Source organism: Ischnura elegans, chromosome 5 (genome assembly GCF_921293095.1).
Source record: "Ischnura elegans chromosome 5, ioIscEleg1.1, whole genome shotgun sequence".
NCBI classification, from domain to species: Eukaryota; Metazoa; Arthropoda; class Insecta; order Odonata; family Coenagrionidae; genus Ischnura; species Ischnura elegans.
The window spans coordinates 21,945,254-21,972,323 of record NC_060250.1 but is presented as its reverse complement, the minus strand read 5'-3'; the positions used below and the strand labels follow the sequence as shown (position 1 = coordinate 21,972,323).

At 38.9% G+C, this 27,070-nt stretch overlaps 1 protein-coding gene across 2 annotated transcripts in view; it reads right to left on the bottom strand.

Annotated features, from left to right (window-relative positions):
* The window catches only part of LOC124158574 (NAD(+) hydrolase sarm1), a 352,120-nt gene that overhangs the window by 113,171 nt on the left and 211,879 nt on the right, over window positions 1-27,070 (bottom strand). The window contains exon 1 of one of the 2 annotated variants that reach the window (XM_046533733.1): window positions 10,795-10,984. The exons of the other annotated variant lie outside the window; for it this stretch is intronic. The gene's annotated coding sequence lies outside the window, so the exon portion shown is untranslated. Of the gene's footprint in view, window positions 1-10,794; window positions 10,985-27,070 lie in introns of those variants that run through there. 2 annotated transcript variants of the gene reach the window in all.

Below are 27,070 nucleotides of genomic sequence, written 5' to 3'. Positions count from 1 at the left end.
GCAGACGAAAATCTTGACCTTGAGAAGCTCATTCATTCAACCTATGGTGTACTAAATAGAGACCATTTCTATCCGCCTCTGTCAAATGACTTCTCAAGAGCTCAATCTAATTTGCGAGGCGTTCATAAAAAATGTAATTTTAATTTGAAGAAAAAAAGCATTTCATATTTTTCTAGTATCCAAGTCAGAGTCAATCAATGGATTTCTCTGATGAAAGGACTACGTTAAAATATATTTATTTTGGCGGTGGCAGTATGGAGTACTATCAAAGAGCACGTTCACAAAAGAAGTTTGCATTGTCGGTAAAAATTGAAAAGGAAGATAACATATAAAAGCTTACGCTTGCATCCATAGAAATAATTTTGCGCGATGCAAACTGGATCTTATTTGGTAACGTTGAATTTGAGTTTAAACAGAATTTGATCCGTAAATGAAAAATATGTTTACTTCCACGCGAAAAATTAGGCCAATAATGATGACAAAACACAATTTTATCATGCACAAATTGGCAAGTTGAATGCTTTAAAGCAAGGTTTTAATCGGGAGATGATAACGTAACACTTTTAGCACTCATGAGTCAAAAAAAATGACAAGTTAATCTCACGTTCATTGAGCAAGTGAATATTCGTGGCTTACTACGAGTGGGCACCACGTGCTCTCTTTCGACTTCCAGTGAGTAGTCACGTGGTCTGTGACGGAAAGCTAAAAGGGAGACCGGAAGGGAGTATTTAATTCATTATGAGCTATCAGTGGGAGACGAGGCGACTATCGCACTCGGAAGCGAGTGAAAATTAAATAACGCAATAGGCTCGAGAAAAAAAGAATAAAAAAAGACGCTGACCTGAGACACTAAACTTAAACGTAATTCCTCGCGGGCTAACTTGAAAAAAGTAACGCAATTAAGGAAGAGTATTAGTTTATTATCGTGACCATAGGCTAAGTTCTAACAACACGTATCTCAAAAATAGCAACGTTTCAGGAGAGCAAAAAAACGACTTATTTTTTAATTGTATACAATTTTTATTGAAATTAAAAAGATAAAAAATATTTAAAACTGAAAAAGAAGCATATATTTGGAAACAAATCGTTCTTTTTTGCTTGAATTTTATTTTTTATTAACAGTATTAGCACTATGAACTCAGACCGGCCGAATTTTGAGATAAGTACGTGTTGTTAGAAATTAGCCATCGATATATTCCCCTCTGGAGGACACTGGTCTTTGCGTAAACGAATAATAAGACTTCGACTCAGTTCGATTGACACTTCATCTTTTAAAGAACAAAACATTTTTCTTTTTCTAAAGATTTTCGCAGCTTCTTCCATCGATCTTGTTAGTTCCTTTCGCTTCCAGCAGGAGGAGTGAAACGTCGATGTTGCCAACGCAGCATATCCCGAAAGGAACTAACAAGATAGAAAAGAAGGTATTGCTGATGAGAGTACATAAATAAATGAGGGTAAACTCTTTTCGGGGTTCCCACCGGGTTAAGTTATCCATATAAGCCAAAGTTTCAAACTCCGACACGGGGATCATCCTCAGGGCTGCTGAATAAAAGCCCCGAGTCGGAGCTTGAAACGTTGGCCGTTATGGACAATTTAACCCGGTGGGAATCCCGAGAAGAGTTTACCCACTTTTTTCGCCGGGAAAGGATCAAATCATATTTCATAAATAAATATGTTTGGTCGCCAACCACCAAAGACAAAACGTGATCGATAAAGACGTAAACATAGAACACAACTGAAAATTACAAATAACAACAACGAGTACCTAAAATACTATTGAAGGACAAATTTATTTCATTGGTGGGTTATTAAGCTACTAATAGACTACGTTCATTGCCTAATTTTCACTCATTAGTACGTTAGAAAAGAAAAGGAATTGCCTAAATTAATAAATAAATTCAGCATATATTAATTGGTAAAAATTCAAAAATTTGGTTATTCCTCGGCAAACCACCACAAATTTCTTTTTGGTATTATCATAGAAAAATTTATCTTAACTTCAAAATTGAGATAGACATTCATTAATTCCAACACAATTCTATACATTATTACGGAGTAATAAATTACAATATAATAACTTGTCAAAGTTTATAGGCGCTTGCTACCATTCGTGTATACGTAATAATACGTTCTAGACCCATTTAATAACTTAAAAAACGATCCAAGAAAAATTCATAAAATACAAATTGTAAATTGTATTCAGTATTGAAAATTTCAGTGAAATTAAAAATAAAATTCTGTCAAAAAAAGAAATTGGACCAAGTTTTAGATTCATAAATAATTTCAGCAGCTTTATACAACATGTAAGAGCATTTGTGAATATTCTATATATTGTATCCATTCAGGAACAGAAAAAACTTAGATACATTTACCACACCAGCCAAACCAGACCATTATGTAACCAAAAGTTACTGCTTATGAGCGGAAATAGTTTAAACAAGTTTGTGTGTGTTTTTCAATGCTGAGCTTATTAGCCGCTATTCCCTTCAGGAGTTCGATAGAGAAAACGTATTTCTCGGTTGGAACTAAAATAGTTCCAAGATTCTCGTGTGACCTTAAAACATTTCCAACTGTTTTTCCATGCTTCGTGTCCCACGGCATTGCAAGCCGATCTTTTCGTTTAGACCGCAAAAATTCGTTCCTTGCACGCGAACGCAGAGCGAAAAATGAAATTAATGCTTTGGCTTGGTCAAGAGTGCTTTCCATGAGGAAGAAAGAGGAATTTAATGAACTATGGAAAGAAATATGGACTGCATGCAAGAATGTCAATTGCTATAAGATCATCCAACGATTTGATCGATGTGTTTTTTTTTCTTTTTAATAGGAAAATCCACCAAAATCGTAGCCACATAAATGGCTGGTGCTGGGTTTCGCTATTTAGTGGGCCCTCTCCGCTTCTATACCCCGTCCCTCCCTTCCAACCCTATCCCTTTCCCAATGGCGTCGTCGGGCTCCTATCGCGGCGGCGCCTCTTTCCTTGTTCCTTCCTATCCAAACCCCTCCCCGGGAGCGCGGGCGTATAAGTCTCTGACTTGGTTCCCGGCCCCAGTGCGTTGTAACCCTAAGAGGACCCACCTTGGTGTCCAGATTCTCTGCTATAAGATCACAGCCAAACACCAAAACAGCTATCTAAAATCCTTACTTTTGGAGCTTGGACTTAATGATAAAAGCAACTATCTTGTAGTGAGTTTTGGCAGTCTCGGTGGTAAAAACATCATCATAGAGATTCAGGGGTGAATAAATATTACCAACATGTCTTGGTTTGATAGAATACGCGGCTCGTGTGAATTCGTTGTAAACAAGGAGGAGGAAAATAAATCGTTGCGAAAACATAGCACCTGTTCATCCTTGGCACGGGCGACCCTACTATTCTAATACAAGGACTCGAGCATTTGAGAATTTTTCGGCGCACAACAATATCTTAACACATGCAAGGAAAGGATACAAGGCTATCTGATTCATCACTCCTTTGCAGTGAACAATTATCATCATTTTTCCCTTATGACTAGCTGTAATAGGATTGCTAAAGATTTGGAAGTATTGCGACAGAAAATTGAGTAGCCCATACATGTACTTAATTATATCATTCTCTTAAAATAAAGCGAGACTTTATCCAATATTTGTGTTGTCCAAAACACTAACTCACACAGTTAATCAATCCTAAGGTTAGTTTGAGGGTTGACCCCAGGTCGAACCGCAGACGTGTGAATATCGCATATTCACAGGAGAGGTAACAGTTACATTCCATAGGAGGGTGTGATTGAGCTGATAGCTATTATTTAGAGTGAAAAATAATTTTAAAAGATAAAAAATTAAGTTTTTCTATAAAAAATTATATTAATAAAAATAAGAAAAGAACGGCCTATCACGTTTGATTTTTTTTATTTCAAAGGAAGATATCTATTGACCAGCAAGTATTATTTTAAAATAATTTTATAAGTTGATGTGCCAGCCTTCTGAAGAGACTTCATTGCTCCAGTAAGGAGTGCAACACCTCCATTGGGTTTTGGTGTCCATTTTTTGAACCAATCTCCACATTTATTTTTTATTTCTGAATATTACTCGAGATAGTGTTCCAATCATGGGAAAATGATAAGAAAGTTGCAATTTGATCCGTTTCTGAACCATCTTTAACATTTCATTGGTCTAGCAAAACAGAAGTGACGAAATTAGTTTCAAAATTTTGTCCCGAAGGACAACATGCAAACAAACAAGAAAGCGAGTATAATAAAACGTTGTAAAATTGAGATACAGGAAAATGTTGACGAGGGTCTTCTCTTTATATGTACAGAAAATGCCAACACCACGGGATATGTTTGAAATAAGAAATAAGTCAGGACGTATAAGTTTCAAAAGTGAACAGTTCAGCGGGAGCGATCCATCTTGCTAAAGGAAGTTACTGAAGACGACATGCGTCAAGCGCTGTCTTTCGTTGCGGGAGGTCAAGGATTTGGATCCCGGGCAGAGAAATTAGATGAAAAGGATCCCTCCGGGAATCAATCCCCTCGTATTTTTAGACGCAAATCAACAATATAAGAGAAAACACGGACGATAAAAAAATTTGATTGCCTTTGTTCTCAGAATTACACCCTCAGGGAAACGCGAGGAGCGGAGCCTTGGGGAAGAAAAGAGAGCGAAGCAGCGGAGTAAATCAACAGGCCACCGGAAACTGACGGCGTAAACAACGTGAAATGACGCGACCTTTTTCAAAACCCACGCAATGAGAAATCGCATCGAAGGAAAAGATAAACTATACGAATGAATGCCTTCGGTATATATTTTCAAACTAACTTCTTGGCAGTAAGAGTTAACAAAAAAAATCTTTAGTTATTGTTAAAACTCAGTGAGAATAGCGTAAAAAGTCGAGATGCTTGCACATTTTATAATAAAGGCACCCTGAATGCTAAGCCTTTTAGATTTATTTCCATGATATAATAAATTAATCTCAAGCTTATTTTCTGGTTAGCAACAAGTATTAAGTTATAATTTATTTCACCCTCGACCAAACATTTACTCACCGTTTTCTCCACGAGTTTGGAAATAACAACTATGCCGAGACGCGAAACCACTCAAAAGGTAATTTTGAAAACATAAATTCTGAAACGAACTCCAGAATAAGATTCAGGGACTCTAATAGCTGTGTCTTGATATATTCTCCTTTTTCAGACCAGACTCAACTTGCAAAACAACTCACACATTTTTGGCAGAAGTGAATTTTCTTCATTATGTATTCATAACGCAAGGCCAATTAATTTGGCCACCACCAAAAAATTCCGTTATCTATCTGGGGTGGGGGCAGTTACTACGAATCCACTAATTCACAAGCTACGCTAAGTTGTCCGAAAATGATAGCTGTGCAAATGTATATCTTAAACCAGGTTTCGTATACTTTCAGTTGAATTTTTAATACAAAAACCATGCATCCTCAGGGGAAAATGCAACGCAATGCAAATGAGGAACAATAAAGGTCTAGATCGCACGATATGAATACCAGGGGTGACTAACTAATTGAACGCTGTCGTTTGTCGAAAGATTTATCATGCCATCCTCAGTTATCTACTAAGGCACGCGAAAAATTTACGACCTAGAGGATGGATTATAGGCGGGTTTGACTAAATACGAGCCAGAGAAATGTTTCTCTCTTCTACAAGGTTGAGTCAATTATACTCTCATCTCTAGCGGAGTCCGTCTATTTTTTCCTCGGATATAAAAGGCTTCGACTGACAAAGGGGACGGGGATTGTAAGTCGCTATTTATTCTTAGTGTGACGGGATGTTTGGGATAAGGAACCAGAACGGCGGGACTCAACAAAGAAGTGTTAGCGGCAAGGAAAGAACGATAGACCGTCCGCGTAATCTCGCTGCAGCATTTTAAAGTGAAAGAGGTTTTTTTGCCCGATGATTTCTCATTTATTCAAAGTGGCCATGCGTCCCGGTTTGGTCCCGGGACAGTCCCAGTTTAGACCGCTTTTTAGGGCGTCCCGTCGGTTTCCGAAAATTCTATACAATGTCCAGGTTTCGTTAAAAAATTATGGCAGTTATGCTTTCATAATAACAATTGATAGCAGAAATCGTATCTCAATACGGCAATGTGAGTTTAGAGTTAAGTTTGTTAAAGAAGGAAAATGAATTTAAAAATAAAATAATAATAATAATCATTTTTTTGATTTTACAAATTCGTTTCCATGGAGTAACAAGGGCGTACCCAGGATCATTACTAGGGGGGGGGGCAAGCTATGGTCTCGGGGGAGGAATGCCTTGGTCTAGGGGGGGGGGCAAGCCAAGTTGTGACATTTTAGTATGGAAAAGGTGAATGAAACCAACATTTTAGGAACATTATAACCACGCTTAATAGTTTATGAGATTATTTTTTTGAAGAAATAGTTTTATTTTAGTTACATATCTTATACTTATACAATATACATATCATTTTTCGTGGGTTAAAAAAAATATGTTGAATACTTTCGTTTCAATTCAGTGCTGATTTCGCTTAAAGACTTTGCGATTTTTGCATGTAGGGGGGCAGCTGCCCCCCTCTGCCCCTCCCTGGGTACGCCCATGTGGAGTAAGGTTTCCGGATTTCACTGGGAATACTGCTGCAAAGATGTTCCGGTCTAAGCCATAACATTTATGGCTACCCTATATTTATTTTAATCCGATTCAATAATTAAACGGAAAGAAACTGAAAATAGTACGAAGAATCCTTTATACTAAGGTGGAAACAATGAATGAAAAAATTATCATGTCATTCAAAACATTTACCAGCACGCTAGGAATGAATGAAATTCTTTATTGATGCGCTCTCAACGCTCCCATAGGCTAAATCAAACTCGATAACATAACGAAAGTCGGTACCCAAGTAAAATAACGGACTCATACGAAAATATTTAAAGTTTAATACTGAAATTATTAATTTCCTTTGCATATTTACAATTCTGAATATCCGGCGAAGGCGTTTATGAAGGTTGGAGCTTATAAACTGTCGAGTTATCTCTGGATACATAAATTACATAATGTACATTATTTTTATTTACTTTTATAGAGTTTCACCTCTAGCATATTAGTAAATAGAGTTTCACTTCTAGCATTAGCAGTCATGCTTGAGAGAGAAATCACACAACGCTTGATTTCCTACCCCTGACATTTCCACAATTAATTACCTGATTCCATCAATAACATTGCTCGTCAGTAACGGCGATTTATTTAGATTTCAATTTTTTCAACAGATTTAGGATTGATAAAGTACATAACATTTATATTTGGATTTGATTGGAGTCTATTTTAAGGACTGCCTTTTTTTCATTTTTAACAGTCATGTCGACGTTTGTTTCCGAATACAAGCGGTTACCATTGGCTACGGCATAGCGTCGATGAATCCCTCTGATAAAAAAATGGGTATGGTAATCACCCCACGGACAGATTGAATAGTTTTATATAGAATAAGTAGCATTAATACTCAATTGAATCATTACCGATGATTAGTATCAAAATATTTAGAACTAAGTATATTGCGACTCCTACTTCATGGCATGGACATATGGGTTCACGATTTTGAAACCAATTCCGGTTTCACGTTGCGTGATCACGCTGGGTCCCTGATACACAAGCGGATCCTCTTTGCAAGAACGGAATTCCTCGATAAGTGGTTGACCTCCCGGCGTGATTCATCAGCTGGCAAAGGCACTGACGGCATAATCGGGAGAAGCGATAATAGCAATATCGCAGGGAGGAGCCGGTAAATTCCGGAAAAATTGGTCATCAAAGGGAGGATAAAAAAAAGTAGGTACCTATCGCAAATCGCTCCTTTCAATGAGAAACTCATTCCTACCTCAGCTTTAATTTTCTATTTTAAGTGCATTCCAAAAATCAAACGATTCCAGCCTATTCTATCATGTTCTTCGTCAATCTACCTAACGTAATATTTTAAAAATGATTTAAATATTACCATTTGAATGAAATTCATTCGCAAATCTGCGTAAGACGGCATAAGTTTTGAAGTATAAGGCAAGATCATTATAATTTGGCACCATTGATGAAAATGTGTCGCGAACAATTCAAGAGAACAAAAAGTGTGTCCAAAAAAGCATTCATGTTGTTAGTTTCAATGATATGCACACAAATTTATAAATGATTTTTCTACAAAAGACAATGATAATTGTGTACCTACGTTGTACCAATACTCAATAAGTGTGCTTAATTTTATTAGTTATCAACTTTGTTAACATATCTGTACATATCCCTTTATAGAAACTAAGAATTACTACTGGGTGTCAAAATGCTGAATATTAGCATTCCTATATTTCAACCTTTCACCTAAGTGTCTATGCGTTACATTCGCACTACAGTCACGGTAAACATAGGCAAAAGCTCTCAAGAAATGACTAAAATAACCGAAAGCTCAGGCTATCATTGATATACCCACATTCAGTATAATTTCAGAAAAAAGTAAAAAGGAAATGAATTACTAGAAAATAGATTTTATTAAAATCGTTATACTTCTTGTAATTAGAAATATTAAATGCTATAGACATCCTCGAACGGCGTCAAAAAATCTTAACATTGGTTAGACGCAGCTCTTCATACCGCTCTCCTATCCGCTAGCCTTTTCATTGTAATGTATTTCTTCTCTTTTACATCCTTTACAGCTTGTCCTATGTAACTCATTCGGGGCCTTTCCTTGCCCTTCTTCCATTCCACTTGTCCTTCTACGACCTCTTTCATCAGGTTATTATACCTCATAATGTGGCCAACTAAATTGTCCCGCCTTATACTAATGATTTCTAGGATATTTTTTTTCTCCCACTCCTAGTCTACTTAGCACTTCCTCATCACTTACTCGGTCGATTCATTTTAAGATCGTTGGAACCGCTTTCGTTGGTATAATAAAATCCATAAGGCTGACTTATTATAAATATTGGTGTCATGTTCTCGTTCGTATTTACACTGAGCCACTTCATAAACGACGAGTTCTCGCAACATGCCCCCTGTGAAGTTAATCTGTTGAAACCTATATTGCTAAGGATTCCAGAGACACTGTATTCCGAGACAACCTAACGCGTGTGTAACATCACGAGAGGCGAGTATATCAGAGGCCCGTAATGCCGCAATGTCCTTCCCTTCCACTTGACCTCAGCAGCGATGAAAGAAACCCGATGAGGAGCCTCGAAGACGCATCAAAGGAAGCGAAAAAGTTACCGGTGTTCGCACATTTCCTCGCTGGTGAAAAGGGTGCAATTGGATGAAACGCGATAGGGTTGAAGTCGGCCGCAGCACAGAGCACTCTGCAATTAGCTACGATGCCTTAAATGCACCAAAAAAGAAGCTATCGATAACAAAGCGCAAATGTGTGGGACACCTCCATGGAGTCACACGCAGGAGGTTACAATTAATGAACGAAAAAATTGAACTTCATGGAAAGTTAAAACTTTTAAATACCAATAAAATTTCGTGGTACCTTTATAAAGACTTTCCACCCAGCTCCGCTGGGTTACAGAAAATGCTGGATTTTTTAAATAAAAATATTTCCACCCTTTCAGCCGGGTCGAGCAATGCTGATATAACCACGCATGAAGCAAAATTGTCAAAATAAACCAAATGAAAGAAAGCGAGGCTCTTACTTAATTTTAATATTTCATTTAAGCACGCATGAAGCTGTTATGTTTAGTTATCTACATAAAATGCATTCATTAACCAGTTAGGTAACACAGGACTCAACAACAGACTATCAACAACAATTCCATGACTACATAAATATCAACTTTATGCCCTGAGCACTAGCATGCCAACGAGGAGAACTTGACAATGAGCACCGAAATTCCAGAATGTAACAGGAAGGGACTGAAAGTTCATTACAAGTTTTACAGGGGATGCTGCGTAGAAATACTTTAATCATATTCAACCGAGCGATAGGACTAAAAGCGTGGATAGGATAGAATAATACTTTATAAGGTTCACTGTTTCGTAAAACCTGAAGATGTAACTAAGTTTTGAAACCCGGGATGTACCTGCTAAAATATTTTCAGTGAACCTCACAAAAGGCAGAACTGGTAAGGCGAACCCTAAGGCCCCAATTGTGAAAGATAAAAGTAGTGCCCAATGGTCGTAACGGTTGGGATCACGGAACGAAACAATTGATTGTGTTGGTGAGCTGGAACTGTAGGATTCGCAGCAGCGATCAACTCCAGCTTCTCAACCGGAAATTCTTCACAAAAACTCACTCAATTCGAAGGAAACTTTGCTGGGTTGAAGGGAACTAAGGTTGAGTTGGTTGGGATACCACTGGCTCAAACATCCGCAGGATCACATACATACAACACTCACTCCCTAGGGTAAACTCTGGCTAAAATGCTCCGGCTCGAGCGATGGTACTGGTAATCTGGGCGGGATACGTTGACCGGTTTCGAAATCGAATATTTCCTTCTCAACAGAGTCGAGGGTTGGTTCCTCACATAAACAAAATGTCGAGTGGCAGCTACCTTTCTGTTCCCTTAACCTTGCAAATTTTTATTGGTTCAAATTCCAATCTTCGAGGTCTAGAACTGGGTGAGCAAACTGAAAACACGAAGAGGATGCACCACCAAAATTCCATGTTGATCAGCGGGAAAGTCCAATCGACAGAATGGGGCATCGAGGCACAAAACTGAACTCGAGATCCAAAATTTTGGCGGCTGGATTCTGGCAGAAAGCTGGACGCGAGTTCCAACATTTTGGCGGCCAGCCATTCTCGTGAACTTGACCACTGAGAGAGAGAGAGAGAGGGAGGGAGGGAGGGCAGGAAGAAAATTTCAAGACTCACCCGAGGGATAGAAAGAGCGGCCAAAGAAACTCCGATATCCACACATTTCCCCCGAGCAGTAGATGCTAGCAGGAGAGGAGTCCGAGGGTAATGAGAGATGCTTGCGATAGAGCCGGGCAGTTCGCGGAGCGTACTCGGAGAAGGTTCTGGTCGGATCACAAAGAAGCGAAGACATGGGATGGAGACGACACGGAGTTTGTGGGTTGAGGGGAGGGAGGCGGCAGAGGGGGTGGGGGTGGTAAGGGGAGGGGACTGACTAATAGTGCGCGAGGTCGCCCGAGCAACACAAGGAGTCAAAGAGGGGAGGGGGGGGAAGCGTGTGGAAAGGCGAGGGAGTGGGGTGGGGGAGTTCAAAAGTGGTGAGGGAAGAGAGATGCCAAGCTGGCTGCAAGTGCAGTTCGAGTGCTCCTTCGGAAGGGAATGTGGGGACGGACGCCAATGGCATTCCGATCCGACTCATCGGCTCTTACGATCCGGATCGCACGGAGAGTGACACTATGGGAAGCTGCGCCCCCTATCGGACACGAAGATCACGCCTTGTAACAGAGCCAACGATCCGGTCAAGGATGGAACACTTTCGTCTCGAACCTTTGTGGCATAATAAATTTCTTTGTTAACACTTAGAAGCCAGTGGTATTTTCAAGTGCGGGCTGGGTAAAACCAAGGGGTTTTGGAAGTTTTATTTAAATAAAATCCAGTGTGTATATAAAGATTTGAGGCCTCAGGGGAGCCCTTCGAGGGTACAAAGCACCGGTGCCGGGACCTAGCAATCGTGCTGATTCGCCCGATCACCCTGGGAGGAGGTTAGATGGGAAGGAACAAGGAAAGAGGCGCCGCCGCGATAGGAGCCCGTCGACGCCTCTGGGGTAGGGGAAGGGTTGGAAGGGATGGGACGGGGTAAAACACCTTACCACTATAGAAGCGGAATGGGCCCACTAGCTAACGAAACCCGGCATCAGCTATTAATGTGCCAACTATTTTGGAGGATTCCTATCAAATAGAAAAACCCAGCGGTCAAATCGTTGGATAAGAATGTATATACAGTAAGTACATATGGGAGCTGTTAAATCAATGGCGTAATCACAGGCCCCCTTATAACCCCCTTATAACCCTCCCCCCTTGACTCTTTAAAATTGGCGCAAAAAGCGAGTAAGATTTCGTCGGCGATTAAAAAAATACTTATTTTAATAAATAATCGTCCACAATTACTGTTTCTGAGTCCTAAAAATCACGTTTTCCACATAAAAAAATCTCCAGACCCCCTTTGCCAAGGGGGGCTTGCCATACACCCTCGAAGGGCCCCAAAATCTCCGGTAAACCCCCTCCGCCATTTCAAAATCCTGGCTACGCTACTAATTTAAATGGCAGCACTTTCCATACAAGAAGACCAGATAAATAAAGAAAGAGGTTACATAGTTGGAGCCGGAGAAAAATGCGCGGAATAGTTTTCCACAGAATTAAATACGGCAGCCCGACCTCTACCTGGGCCCCGTTCCCTGGTAGGAAATATACTTCCCGAGATGCACTCGAGCTTCAAAGCGTTAAGAAAGACCTGATGCTTTCCTGGTGAATAAACTAAATAAGGTTTCATCGGGTTACAAGCGGGTTCAGAGTGTCCAGTTTATCCTACATTTCTAGGTGCGACATGTTCCTCGTTATCAGGGAATGACGAGGATCATGTCGGATCTCGAAGCATAGGATCAAATGGACACTCTAACCCGGCTGAAAACCCGAGAAAATCTTATTCAGCAAATTATTTCATACCACCACTTAACTCTCATGAAGCATATCTAGTAAAATATACAACAACCTACCAGCAAAACTATTTGAGCCCTTCCCGAAAAATGTACATATTTTTAAAAAGCGGTTGAAGAAGTAGGGACCAAGGGCTTCTTATAATGTTTTCAATTGTTTTTGCATCATATGTAAATGTTACCACCAGGCCAATGGCCTACTTGTAACAATTTAATAATAACTCCCGGCCAACTTGGGTGCTGTCTTCCCTAGTAGAAGATTCGGGTTCAAGTCCCGGAGACGGCAGAGATTTTTCAGAGACTACGCCCAGCCCCTATTTGAGTACTTAGTGGAGGTTACGTCACTCCGTCTGAGGAATGGGACGTTAAGCCATGATCTCCTAGGCGCCTTTCGTTAAGAGCATGCAAATGTCGACGCCGGAAGGGAAGAAAGCATGGCATTCCCCATGGATGCACGGGCCACTGCGAATACTTGGGAGATCATGGCATGGAGAGCTCATATAAAAAAAAAGGACTGAAGGGGTTCTTAAAATGGTCCATCCACCATGTCTAGGATTCCACAGGAGTATTTGCGTTCTCAATGCGATGGCCCGCCTTCGGATACCGATAACGGCCCATGTGGTTTGTTTTCCTCGAGTGGAATGTCGATGCCTCCTTGGGTTCTATTCTGAGAGAACTTAAGAAGACGAATCACTACCGCAAGACCAGATATTTTTCGTGACTTTTCATTTGTTTAAAACTGACGCTATCATTTAGAAAATTTCATCATATTTAGAGAAACTCCTGCTCGATATGAACCTGTATCTAAGAAATAAAATGTTCATCTCTGTGAAAATAGCAAAGCAAAACTTTGATATCTATCATATATGTTCCATTCGGGAAATACTGCGTGGAAAACATTTTAACTAAAAAGAAGATTTAAAAATGTTTTCTAGGCAGTTAAAATGTTTTCCACGCAGCATTTCTCGAAGGAAATATAAAATAAAACTATTATTTGACACATATTGACAAGCGTCTAATGATTATCCTGAAATCTGCCACATGATATCGAAAGTTTTCAACAAGGAGCGAGACACAAAAAAAACCGCTTGCGAGGGAGCAATGCGTTCTGTAAGGGGATTGAGCTATCTGTCAGAGGCCGTCAAATGGGACGTAAGCAACCGTTGGAAGGTTTCACTACGGTGCGAAGAAAATACCATTCATGGAAAATATCATTTATATGTACTCTCATAATTTTTCTATTCCTTCAACTGCAGCTAAGATTTGACGTTTCGCATCACATATTTGTTCATTCAATTAATAATCTCCAAATTGCTAGATGTAAGGAAAAATAATTTGTTGGCTATGCTTGATAAAAGCACATATTAAAACAAAAATATTGATGAAATTTTGACTGAACACAGACTCCACAGATTTACATATATCGAGGCCATAGCCTATACCCAGAGCTATATACCAAAAATGCTTCACAAATGTAGGAAGTATATCGAATGGAATATGGAAATAAAGTTACAACCATCTGAATATAATGCAAAGCTACATTCGTACACATTTTGTGAGAAGCAAAACATCTAACAACTAATATGTATGCGGATGATATTTCCGTAGATCAACAGATATTGATTGAGGTTTCGTTGTTTTGGCGATGCTTAATAAAATCTATCTGCCGGTAAGAAATCTAGGTCACATTTATATTTTTTAATAACACAACCCATCGAGAACGATAAAATAACCTGCGGTTAATAAAAATATAATTTCTCATTTGAAGAGCCGAAAACCCTTGTAATTAATCGAAGCATTCACGGAATGAAACTTCACCGCTTAATCATTATATTTTTTATGGGCTATCTAAATTGAGTAAAACGGTATAGGTTAAGACTACAATGAATTAATTACATTAGAAGCAAACCAGCTCACTACCACTCAAACAATTGACCAATTGTATCAATTCCGGAGAAAATTCGAGCTGGATAATTTTACTTCACCCTAAAAGATATCTCCAGTTTTCTAAGTCTTACATTTCCCGACGACATCGTTCTTATTTTAAGACTGCTGAGTTATAGTAGCAAAATATTGCCAAAAAGGTTCAGCGTTGAGCCAAGAGAAGATCTAAGGCGTCACAAATGCTTACGCTGATTAGATATACACTTTTCGAAAGACCGCCCAGGGCAAGCAAGCCTAGACTGCTGGCTGAGGAAATACATTTATATAATTGGAAGGCACCTTCCAAGGGAAAAAATCTCAGACCGTCCTCGTATTCTGTTGTCTTATAGAAAAAAGAGCAATTCCAAGGGGACCACAAAGAGGTAGCCCCAGTCCGCCCTGAGAAGCTCTATTTCTTTTTCCTCTTGGGCTCCATTTCCATTGGTCATAAAAAACGTCCGCGGAACGGAGATGAATGTAGAGCTATCAATTTTTTTTTCTCATTAACGAGTATTTACTCTCGCGAGATGTAACACTGAAAATTCATGAATTTGATTATGCATATCAGCACGAATATATATTTCGTATAGCATCTCTAAATATGACTTATTTCCCCACGAAATTAGAATCGCTCTGCTATCAGCGGCGCGAGTGGCAACCTATGCATGTCACGTATTTGCACTCGTTGTAACTCAATCATCAATACGATGTGTAATTTTCTTAGATGTTACTATCGTGATTATATCTTTAATTATTCGTTATTCGGCCCATATTTGGTCAGCTGTCACACTTCCGTTCTGCCTCTCGAAGTGCATTGTGCTAAAACGTTCTTGTAATCAATATATTACTGTGCGTTTCGCTATCCGAAACTGTGTTATCGGTAATAGGCGGACTTAGGACGGGTGCAAGTGCTCCCCCCTCCCTTCAGACGCTTAAATATATCTACAAGATTTTTGATACTGGCTCGAAAACTGTTGTTATTATACATGAAACTTATTACTATTTTCATATTGATAACTTTCATATTAAAATAAAGAGAATATTTCGCACACTAAATGTTTTATGTTATTTTTAATCTCAAATATGAAAATGCCTGTCAGACACTTGTGCCCCCCAGAAAAAAAACTAGATCTCCCTTTGGCCACGGTCTCTGACAATGTAAACCCGCTCAAATGGGCGATAGGAGTGACATCACATTTTGGAGTCGACTAGAGAATTCTCCCAATAGCAATAATCTCTCTGTGAGGGGATCCGAATGGTGAGAGCAGAGTCACCTTCGTGGAGAAGCAGCATCCACCGCCACTCGGAATCGCACTTGATGCGAGGAGGAAGCGCCACTCGGGCGCGGTGGCGAAGAGGCGAACGAAACGAGTAAACACACTGCGTGTGCTGAGCGCGCACGCTCGAAAAAAGGCGAATACTGAGAAGTTCAAATTGCATACATATAATTCCTTGCAAGTACTATACCGAAATTTACTGTCGCACTAGGCAAAATTTAGAAAAAAAATACACTTCGTTTATTACTGGGCTAGAACCGCGTAGTTTTCAATGGACCGATGGTAACAATTCGTGAGGTCCAAAAAGGATTGTGTCTCCAACTACGTAATAATAATACTTACAAAGTTCCCTTTGTAAGTGGATTATCTCGTAATTGAAACTTAAACTATCATTAAAGTTTACTTTTGGACACTTTGATAAGTGAACCCTTGGAAGATCAAATGACATATACTTCCTTGAAAGCACTATGCAGACATTTTATATCGCACTTGGCAAAACCTATAAATAATATAAGTCATCTATTGTGTTAATACACTCACAAAGTTCTCTTCTTTAGTCTGTTAGCTTGTAAGTGAAATGATAACTCTCATAAAATTTTATCGTCTGGGTAAAAATTTAATTAATTTTTATATAATTTTTCTTTATTCAAAATTAATTTTTCTAGCTCAGCATTTTATAAGTTTTCAAAGTCCAATCAATGCGGAAAAATTATTGCCATAAATATCTCATCTTAGAATCGGCATCATCGTGTCATGCGTAGTAGGCACAAATGTCAATTTGTTGCATAACAATGGCGTGCCCTGGTGCAGTAATTAACACTTTTCGTCATGACAACATTTATATTCGAGTTCTAATAAACATATTTTTATGTTTAGACCAAATTCGGCATAATAAAATATTCACGAGCAAACTCGTAAATTTCTGAATTCCACACGTAATATCTAGAAAGTATTGCATAGACACTTCAATTTATGATTCGGCAGTCGGCAGACAATTTTCATGAAAATATAATTGGCTTCGTTTCTCGATGGAAACTTAATTCATTCAAAGTTTACCGCCATTCAAAGGTTCTATGAAACCGCTTACATGAACATGATATGCATGTGGCCACCCAAAACGTCGATCGAGGGTATTTCTAGAATCATTTCCTCGTGCCAGCCTTTCAAATCGGCAAGAAAGAGATTAAATATCCCGAGTAGAGTCGAAACCAGAATGCACAAGTTGTCCCTCAAGGGCAGGATCAGGCATTAGTCAAGCCTTGCACGAGAGTCGTAATCTCTGACCATGAATTTGCGTTGCCAAGTCCTCGGGAAAGTCGAGAAGCATTTTCGGACCTTGAGTGACCGAAAGTGATATCCTGGGAGTTTCATTCGAATGCATAAGAGTGAGCCACGTACTTTAGGGTCCAATAAAATTAATCATCACGTGAAGTTTAAAAATAAAAATGTTCTCTCCACCCCATGCGATATTTCCGTCAAAAGAGAGGGGAACCGCAACCTCTACACATAATTTCAAGGCAAGAAATAACGATTCAGGGTAAAGCACAGGTGTGTTGATTTTTTTTTGTTGCAATATTCGCAACGAAGAAGAGTCACTAAAATGAATAACTGGGTTACCATAGTCATTATGAAGAAACTTAAAATTAAAGTAACTAGTTTGAATGGCATCATTTTTTCTGAAAATGAAATTCCACCGACGGAAGAGCGTTCCTTGGAAATGATCACATGGTCATTGGTATTAAATAAAAATATTATTACCGTAGCTTCTGAGAGGATCGTTGTGTAAGAGTTTAAAGAAAAGGTTAGTGAAGAGTTTGATTTGGAGTGTAGCTCTCTACGGTGCGGAAACGTGGACACTGAGGAAAGAAGACGAGAGAAGATTGGAGGCGTTCGAGATGTGGGTATGGAGAAGAATGGAGAGGGTGAAATGGACGGAGAGGAAAAGGAACGACGAAGTGCTGGATATGGTTGGCGATGAGAGGCAGCTTTTAGATAGGATAGAAAAGAATAGGATTTTTAGATAGATTGAAAGAGAGTAGGCCTTACAGTGAATTAAAGAAGGCAGTGCTGGAAGGAAAGGGAGGCTCCCTGATCACTTCTCGAATACTCCATGGAAACTTACCTTTATCGGTAGAATACTATAATAATAATTATTATTACCGTATCAACCATTCACTACACGCTTTAAACCGAAGGTCGGTATGCATAGGTGAGATTCTCTCCCCACACGATGTCCCAGGCGTATGTTATAAAATACTCGCATTCAGTTTTTCGGATTATTTCCACCTCATTTAAAAGCATTTTGCTGGCCCATTCAAATATTATTATTATCATCATACTTTGCTGCAAGTAGGCTATTTCCTGGTGGCAGCATTAGATGTACATGAATAACAATTGTGTGCATAACAAGTTTCTATCTATATGATACAAAGTTTAGAAACAGAATAGATATTCACGGTAAAAATAATACACTAATTCTAATCTCATACAATTAAGAATTTAACATTGTCCCAATCAACCAATTTCAAACAATCCATTAAATAAATTAATTCTAATGTAAAGAACTAAAAAATGAACATTGACCCAATTTCACACTCTCCCTTTTAAATCACTATGTAATTAATCAATAAGTGATGCACACTTGTTCCTAAAAATTTTCGCATTTGCGGGGAAGATCTTAAAAATAACTTCAGGTAGGTTATTCCACTCCTTTATTCCTCTATGTAGGAAGGATTTTCTCAAAATGTCTGTTTTCTGTTTTTTTTTAACTTAATTTAAAAAAAATATGTCAGGAATATAAACAGAATTTGTAATATACTGCTTTCTGGATGCTTTGAGTGCGCCGATAGAGACAACACCTTTTTTGGCGAAACTTATGCCGATAATTAACAGTTCAATTTTATATAATTCACTAATTTTCAAAGATGATCGACCAAGCGGATACAGGATTTTTTCTGGGAGAGGACCAAAATGCACGTATATTTCAAAACGGGATTCTCCAGTCGAATCCGAAATGTTTTGTCCACCACCGTACATCTGAATGGGTTTCCCAAAGTAGCCACTTGCATCGCTGACGCTAAGAGTTATCCAAATTTCATGGGAAAATAATTTAATCACTATATTGCCAATGTTAATTTATTCCATACTTATTGGATTCCGTGGAGATAGCAGCATATAGTGGAAATGTTTTTGATGGATTTCATGTGATGAAGTTCATTGCCAGAAAGTTAACAGAAAGCAAGGTAATATATTCAAAACATAATGATCAGCTGAAAATCCCCGATGATTCAAAAAGACTTGAAGAAAAAGGTGGCCATATTTAAAATGTGGACCATTATAATCGAATTAATGAGTCGTTAAAAAGTACGTATTTGTGGGATTGCTCCACAATCATAAGGGAGGGATATATTTTCGCAATTCCTTAAAAATGAATTTATATTCTCCCAATGGGCTTGATAATTCTGCTCCACGATTAAACCAGGGGGACAGTAATAAACGAGTTATAATTATGGCAGTAAATCGAAATTTATGCTCATTATGACGATGAATTCATAACTTTTCAATACTATTTTTCGCGATTGCAAATGCGATATTATAAATATTGAGGAAAAATGAAGCGGTCCGCACTCAGCTCTTCCCTTTCATTTTGGGGGACTTCGTTTAACCAACCTCACGATTACTGACCAGTGATGGTGATCATGATAAGGATGGGAAAAAATAATTCAATTGAAAAAATATCGCGGTTAAATTTTAAAACACAGGTAAATTTAAATCACAGTCTACCTTATTTCTTCAAAATACTTCTACATGATAACTTAAAAAATAACCTCTTAACCCTTCACAAAAAACGACGTATGAGCGGGAATGAATAGTTTCTTTAATAGGACACATAACAACCGCTTGAGATGTTTTTATGATGTATTTCTCTTTAAATACTTTAGCCAGAGGCGGATCCAGGATTTCTTTCTGGGGGGGAGGAGGGGGGGGAAGCACAAGCAAGGCCGTATCCAGGATTTTCCTCTGGGGGGATAACTCGTAATACAAAACGAGCGCAATGATAGTGGGTCCGTATTAATAATCTTGCATATTTTATGGGGTCTGGGGGGGGCACGTGCCCCCGTGGCCCCCCTAAATCCGCCTATGACTTTAGCTATCATCTATAAATTCCCTCTTTCCTCACCGTCGCGCTGCAGCGGGCATTTTTGACAAACGACTAACGTGCAGCGAAAATGGCAACAAAAATCAAGTTTCTAAGGGGAAGAATGGGGCCCTTCTATACGTGGACCCCACGGTTGAAGGATTCCACGGCGGTCGGTGATCAGATGGGAATACATAGGTTGTCGTTGGTGAGAGAGAGAGAGAGAGAGAGAAAGAGAGAGATAGGTCGTCGCTTGTTCGCTATCTCCCTTCCTCCCTGCCGCTGTTTTCGCGCGTCATACGCGTCCCAGAGGGAACGGCGATTCGAAGAAGTAGTTGGGCTACGCAGGCGTAAGAAGGGGAAGGCTCTTTTAAAACTATATTTACACCAAGCGGTCCGCGTGAGTCACTCAACCGACACCGCTGCTCTGTGATAACTCCGGCGCGAGCCAAAGAACTCCCCACCCCAACAACCCCTCCTTTTAGATACTCTCAGAGGGCGCCCCTCCCCTCCTCAGCTAGCTCTTCTCGTAAAAAAAATAGTAGTGACCTTCTTGTCCACCTTAAGGAGACGCACCACTCCTGCTAGATCTGCCTTTCTGAGTGGAGTAGGATTTGTTTAAAACGTATGCCATTATCTTGAAATTTTCAGATCATATAGAATGCTATTTATTACGTAATAAGAAACTAAATTACATACGGTGTTCCTTATCACTATTCTGGAATCTGAACTAGAACAACGCAAAGGGAGACCGCGAATAAAATATAAAGAACAGGTAAAGAAGAACACGAAGGAAAATAAATACGTTGGTGAGAAGACATTATCTAATAGGAGAATTGAGTGTGGGGCTTCGTCTAACCAATCTTACGATTGTTGATCAGTGATGGTGATCATGATAAGGATGGAAAAAAAACAAAAATGATTCATTTGAGAAAATATCGAGATTAAAATTTAAAACACAAGTAAATTTAATCATGGTCTATCTTTTTTCTCCAAAAAAACTACTACATAATAGGCTGGGGGGGGGGGGGGGTTTAGGTGCAACTAATACCGGGGGTGTCTGCGGGTATGGAATACCCACCAGGATAAGCGGTAGGTGCGAGATTTATAATTGCGGAATATTTAGATAAATGGTTCAAAATGGTGAGTTTTACGGCTTTCTGAGCGATATTGTATTAATCATTACAATATTCTCTTAGTAATATCAATCCAATTAAGTAAAATGGATGAAACATAAAAATTTCTCTGAGCTCTGGAGGGGCGGGTTCATCCCCTAAACCACCCCCCTCGCTGCGCCACTGGCTTCTGCGATCGGAAAAGTGAAGAAGGACGCGCGAAAAACTATGAGAACGGCGAAACGGTCGTCTTCTTCATCTCGTCACGGGAAAAATATTTGATTGGTGCTTTTCATTTTAATTTTTTTCTAAACAGCACGATTTCTTCGCAATAAAAATAGCTTTTCAAGGTTTAAATTTAACCATTCTTTGATGTTTTAAATAGCAGAAAGGTAGATTTCAATTTCCGAAGCGTAGAAAAGAAAATTAATATCGCAGTTTGTTATGCTATGTGTCGAAAAAATTTCTAAACTTTTTATTTAAGGAAATGTTTATATTGTTCCTCTAATTTAAATAAAACCAAAAGGACGAAATTCGTCGTTTTGTTAGAGTGCATTGCCACAAAGTTCAGGGATCTGCCTTTTATGCGCCGATAGCAATTGAAAATGTTTAACTCTGTATTTTGTTCGGATCTAAAAGTTTTATAATTGAGATACTTGAAAATGTTTCCTAAGGTCAACACAATGCACCCTTAAAATGCATGATGATTACGTGAGTCTGAAAAAAGTATATCAGCACGAAATAAAGGCAAAATAAAACCTATTTATGAGCACGGGTACGTCATCTTAAGGAGGATCTGTCGTAACTACACAACTCAAAACAAATTCGTAGTGCCCATTTTCATAAATACACCGCCAACATACTTCATATCCTTCAATTATAAAATGTGTTACTATACTGAGAGTGGTAAGAGTATCGAAGAGTATTAAAAAATTATTTATCAGTATTTTTTCAGAAAAAAACTAGTCGACCGCGGCGCCATTTAGATCCAACTAACGTACTTCGATCTTAGGCATAGATTTCTTTGGCGCATAGTACGAATAGAAGCACGGAGAAGAGCCAGCTCATTATTTTTTCGTGATTTTTTCATTCTAAAATCTTTTTATACCCCGAAATCATTTTAAATTAATTGAAGACGCCTACTGTACGTTTTTAATGTCTAAATCTCCACCTATTCTACGCATAGTAAATGACTTTTCTAGATCTGTTATAAAATCGACCTAATTGGACCTTTTTCAGTGACTACCTCCAGGTGGAATCCAAGATTTATCATTATTATCCACAAATATTTCATAGTAAAGCAATAAAGAGGAATCAATCAATATAACCCCCAAAGAAAAGGTATAACTGTGCCCGTAGAGCCAAGTTTCTAAGGTAATAACATATGACTCTAAGTAAGGTTTACAATCACCGTCTGTCAAAAGTTTGTGAAGTGAAAAAATAAAATCGATGGCTTAGTTCTAACAACACGTATCTCAAAATTTGGCCGGTCTCACCTAAGTATCTTAAACAAAGTGTAATAACATTAAAAAATAAAATTCAAGAAAAAAACTCTTCGTTGGCAAATGCATGCTTTTTATTCAGTTTTATGAATTTTTGATTATTAATTTTAGTGTACAATTGGAAAAAACTCTTCGCTTTTCTTGCTCTCCTGAAAAGTTGCTATTTTTGAGATACGTGTTGTTAGAAATTAGCTATCGAAATACTTATAGGATATATGAAGCTAAAGGCATTTCAATCCCACCTATATAATACTGAAGGAGTTTTAAACGTGTTGTAGACATCAAGAAGCTTTATTTTTCGCAATGCAGGTACTCCTGAAAAGTTGCTATTCTTGATATACGTGTTGTGAGAACTTAGCCATCGAAATACTTATCGGTTTTATGAAGCTAATGGCATATGAAGCCCACCTATATAATACTTAAGGAATTTTAAACGTGTTGTAGACATTAAGAAGCTTTATTTTGCGCAATGCTAGGTACTGCGTCAAATGCTAGAACGTAGGCGACTCCAATGACGTTGATAAGTGCGTATTCTCATCATCAGCACATTCGTAATGAGTGTGCACTCATCTAGGCCACATAGTCATCATTTCTCTAAAACACCTCACTTTCAAGCATCTCATTACATATTTAAGGTGATTCATTCGTCGCCAACCTTGGCCATGGGGATGTGAATCATTGTTTTCTCCGCCACCGTTTTCCCTTACCATGTACGTGAAATATTCTATTTATTTAATCCAGTCCAAAAACAGGACGAGGCCAATTACAGAGGACTCGCAATAACAGGAGAAACAATTTAATAATATTAAGCAACGTAACCAATAATGGACAAAAAATATTCAACAGTATTTACAAATAAATAACAAAGAATAGTAAATTTCATCGGGTGGTGCGAGGAATAGGGGGAAAATTACGATAGCGGTTGTGCAAGGTGGATGAGGGATGAAAAAAAGGATCAACATTGGAAACACATTTGGCATAGGAGTTAATGGAAGAAGGAAGTCTGAATAGAAAAGAACGTTTAGAACTTGCGCGAAGGAAGACGAAGCGGAAAAAAAGAAAGAAGAAATATAAATAAATAATACAATGCCAAAATTTTTGGCAAAATTGTGATGGAAATGAAAGGAATTCAAAATATACTGAAAATACCGGGTATACACCTACTTCATATGAGTGTTTTGCACGGATTTAAGGACGAGGTTGGCCACGTACAATTAGAACTCCAGTTCATACCTAACCTAGTGAAGCAATTGGGAATCCAAGCGTGAAAATATCGAGGTTTGACTTCCTTTTCCCGAAATTAATGGTGAATTGCAAAAGATTCGGAGAAAGAAAATTAATACCAGCTTATAAAACAAAACGAGTAAATATTGTTTTTATAGAACACAACTTGAGACATATTTTACAATTGGTGCAAGAATCTTATTCAAGAGATACCCCGAGAGAGATGAATTTGAATTCCTATTTATTACTTTCCTGATGCCAGCGTGGAGGAAACCGGAGTTTTTTATGCCCATTTTTCACGATAAAGGTTCCTGAAATAGTTCAGAGGCCATTACATCGGCACGAAAGCGAGATTGGACCCGGTTGGCCAAGGTAGGTGACGTCATTATCAGCTAAAATGAAGGTCGAGGCCTCTTTGGCCATTCGGTGGACTATGTATCATAAAGCGGCGAGAAGTTCTGCCTTGACTTAGAGCATTACTTCCCTCGCGAAGGTGGAATTCATCCAAGCCATACAGAAGAATTTTTGCTTAAATTACAAGCCTATCGTTAGATGTTTTTTTTTATCACATCCTCTTAACTTCTCTCATTGGAATAAATTCAATCGATTTAGGTGTGATATAGTGGAAGTTCCGCACATTGAAATAAAAGTTACCAAGTTTATTCCTAAATTCCTACCTCCAAGGATAAGGTCTATTTTTGCTTCTAGACTTGAGATTGCATCTCATCCCCGAAACTTTTACTCAATTTCATTCTTTTATTAAAAAATAGTCCCTTTCGAAATACCTTATGTGTGTTTGGTAGAGTGTGTGTTTTTTTCTTAAATGCGTCACTTCTAAATACCAAACCCTGTACCTCGTGTTTTATGAAATTAGGAGTGCTGAACGGAAGAAATTAAAATTTATGGTGGTTTATTTGGGTGAGATGAGTATCAGTGGAAACTACCTTGTTTTCAAAATCAAGACACTTGCAAGTTAACACAAGGCGTGCGGGAAAAGGATAGAGATGATGCATCAAAGACTAAACAGTGCAGTAAAAGTTTTAATGGGATAAAAATTGTAATAAAATTAGTGTGTTGCATCTGTATGTTAAATAAGGTGAGAGGTTTTATCCCACATTAAGCTTTATTTCACACTGTTCAGGATACAGCTACATCGCTTCACATGTACCTAGCGTTACTCTCATAAAGCCTCATAGCCTTACTCTTAACTACACTGCAGGAAGGCTGAATGACGGAGGATACCATTATTTTGAAAATTTCATTTTCATACGAATGGGAAAGATATTCAGATTTAAATAAGTGCATTAAGCTATCAGTGCGTTCGGTATGGTTCCTGGTAATTAATAGGTCAAATGGAATGAAATATCGATACTTATTGCTGAAAGACGTGGTTTAAATTTAAATTTCCGTCAAAGCAATAACCTTCATTTGATGTACACGAAATAAATAATTTGGGAATTTCATTCCAATAAGAGAATTATAATGAAAGACAGTTTCACTTTTCTATCGTTACTTTAATGCGTGGGAACCACTTCTAGCGAGATCGCTTCCCAGCACTCTTAAGGGTTTAATATCACGATTATCTCTAAGCATCCTAGTGGACGGTGGTCAAGAGAAGGGTTGTGAGAACAAGCGGCGAATTTCGGACATTAGAAATCTGGCTTCCTCATCCCACTCCTCTCCTCCCCCACCTCCACACTCTCCAATACGTCGTCTCAAATTTTCGGCAGAGTGACTCAAGGGTCGAAATATTCATGCCCACCTCCCCCTCCTCTTAAAGATGCCAAAACGGAATAAAAAGGAAAATGATTTGCTTTTGTTTCCCCTTTCCTTTCACCTCCGGAGGACGGGGAACGAGATAATATAAGCGGGAAGAGAGCGGGTGAAATGAGGACCGGTTCTCCGTACGTGGATCGTCATCGCTCCGAACATTCTTCTCGCCACCGATGATTCAACTGACACGCGAATCCACCGAAAGATGAGAGAGTAGGAAGAATATAGGAAGGAGGAGACGGGAGGCTGGGAAGCACAAGAGACGGGTGAGCATTGGAAGCGGAAGAAGACAGAATATTGCAGTAGATGCGCTGCGAATTTCAATGGATTTACCATAGTCATCACTCGAGTGACCGAAGGTATCCCAGAGTCCTCTAGGTTGTCTTACGATATAATTAGTAGTGTTAGAGATTGTGTGATCAGTCAAATTCACGACTTTTCAGTGCCATCATTCGCGATTTCAAATATTACCCCAAATACCTCGGGCACTTCAAAAGAGTATTCATAGATGTAGATTCAATCCTAGATGTGTTTTCTACCACTGAGCATCTTAAAAGGGTTTACCAAAGTCGCCACATGCCTCGCTGACGCACAAGGCGATCCACATTTCGAGGGAAAAAACGCTATAATTAGGACTGTTAACCAAAATTTATATTCGCGATGATGTGATTTATCAAATTCATAACTTTTGAATGCAATTTATCGCGATTAAAATCGACGTATTGCAAATATTCAGAATAAATGGATCGGTCTAGACTCACCGCCCGCCGCGCCGCAGCGGGCATTTTCGAAAAACGATCAACAATCGCCAAAAGTGGCAACGTAAATCAAGCTTCCACGGGATGGAATGGGGGCCTTCTCTACGTGGACCCCACGTTTGAAAGATTCCAGGGCGGTCGGTGATCAGGTATAACAAGTAGTGTTAGAGAGAGGGCAAGCTAAATGAGTTTGAGCGATCCGTATTTCGCGCAAAAATATGCTATAATTAGGGCTGCTCACGGAGATTTACATTTGAGATGATACAACGGGTCAAATACATACATTTTCAATGTTATTCCTCGCGAGTTCAAATACTCAATTTCAATACAAAAAATGCATTTAGAATTAATGGATCGTTTTGCACTCATGGCCGCGCCGGGGTCGAGTTTTTGTAAACCGATTAAAATGCACCCTTCAGCAAAGAGGCAACAGAAATCAAGCTTCCACGGAACGGACTTGGACCTCCTCACTGTGATCCCATCGGGAAGAAGTCTTCCTCAGAAGAAGCCAGATATAGGCAACAGTCTCAACAAAGCCACGGAGGTATTATCCTCGAGAAAGATTACGAAATTGCGCGGAAGGCGATTTTGAGCCAGTATTTAATTTGTGTAAGGATCTCAGGGAAAACGCATTCAAGAGCGATTATTAACTTAGCCACTTAGACCGTTCCCTATAAAAGTTAGTAGAGATAAGCGAAGAACAATGTGACTTCATCAGAATTGGAAAAATGTCGGACCGCTTCCGAAGGAGATGGGATGCGCAGATGGTAGAGCATTGCTATGGTAACTTCAGAGCCTATCCTGCCTAAAGT